The sequence below is a fragment of the Belonocnema kinseyi genome, chromosome 7 (genome assembly GCF_010883055.1).
Source record: "Belonocnema kinseyi isolate 2016_QV_RU_SX_M_011 chromosome 7, B_treatae_v1, whole genome shotgun sequence".
NCBI lineage: Eukaryota > Metazoa > Arthropoda > Insecta > Hymenoptera > Cynipidae > Belonocnema > Belonocnema kinseyi.
Window position 1 is genome coordinate 89,933,996 of NC_046663.1, and position 1,451 is coordinate 89,935,446.

Genomic DNA, 1,451 nt, shown 5'->3' on the forward strand with positions numbered 1-1,451 from the left:
GGTTAGGACGGACGAACAGAAATTGACAGTTTTAGAAATACATGAGGAATACGTAATGAACGATGATGTGATAGGAAAGTTTCCATTGAAAACCACTGATGTGGAAGTGCGTAATTGAGTTTAAATTTGAAATAAGAAATTTAAAAAAAAATTTTTTTAATTAAAAAAAATTTTTTTTTAATTTAAAAAAAATGTGTATATGTACACATCCACACATATGCATATATATACACACATATAGCATACATACATATACACATATATACATATAGAGATGATTAATACTAAAAACATTATTTTATAATACTCTGATAAATTTTATTGATATTTAGAATTTTATTCTGTAAATTAACAGAAATTTTACGATATTTGTTTATAAAAATAGACTCAATAATACGTCGTTGATAAGTATTTTTTTCTGTAGCTAATATTTTAATACGTTTGAAATCAAAATCAAAGTAATGATTGAAATTCCAAGAATGTTGCGACAAACCTGTATTAAAATTCCCAACTTCACAATCTCTTTTGTGTTCAGCAATTCTAGTTTTTAATCTCCTGCCAGTTTCACCTATATAAGCTTTATTACAAAATTTACATTTAATTAAATAAATAACACCAGATAAATTTTCATTGGAATCGACGTCCTTTCTTCTTGATAAATAATTATCTAATGTATTAGTGTTTTTAAAATAAACATTAATATTAAATTTTTTAAGTGAATTTCTTAATCTTTCTGATAGGCCCTGAATGTAAGGCAAAGTAACATTTAAATTAAATCTATTGTAAGTATCACTCCAATTTCTTTTTTTGTTAATTTTATTACTGTTATTGTAAATCTCATGAATTTCTATTAAATAAATATCTGAGTTTCGAAGTACATGTTTTTTTGACTCATATTTATTTTTTCGATTTACGATTGGACCGTATGACATAAAGAATTTGAAATCTACGATTTGAAATCAATAAATATCAACGGTCGAAGAAAGGATTGATTTGTTTCATCAAATCATTTTACAACTACCATATATAGGTATGAAAGAAACATTAAAAATAATCAAACTTAGAAGAAACTGTTAGTTGATATTTGTTTGTTCTTTTTTTGCTCTTTGACAATATGTAATATTTTCCCGAAAAAGTACCCCTAAGACATATATACACTCCCCTCGTCAAAAAAACCTTTTACAATTTGGAAAACCACCTTGAATTATGTAAAAATCATGTAGAACTCAAAATTAATTACATGACACTTGAAAATTTCCCTCTCATTAAAATTTCCCCAAAACTACCCTTCCACGTGAACGTATGGAGCGAAACATATATATGTATGAAAAAAGCATTAAAAATAATCAAACTTAGAAGAACCTGTTATTTCATATTTTTTCTCTTTTTTTGATCTTTGATAATATATAATACGTTCACGAAAAACTACCGTTAAGTCATACCCCCCCCCC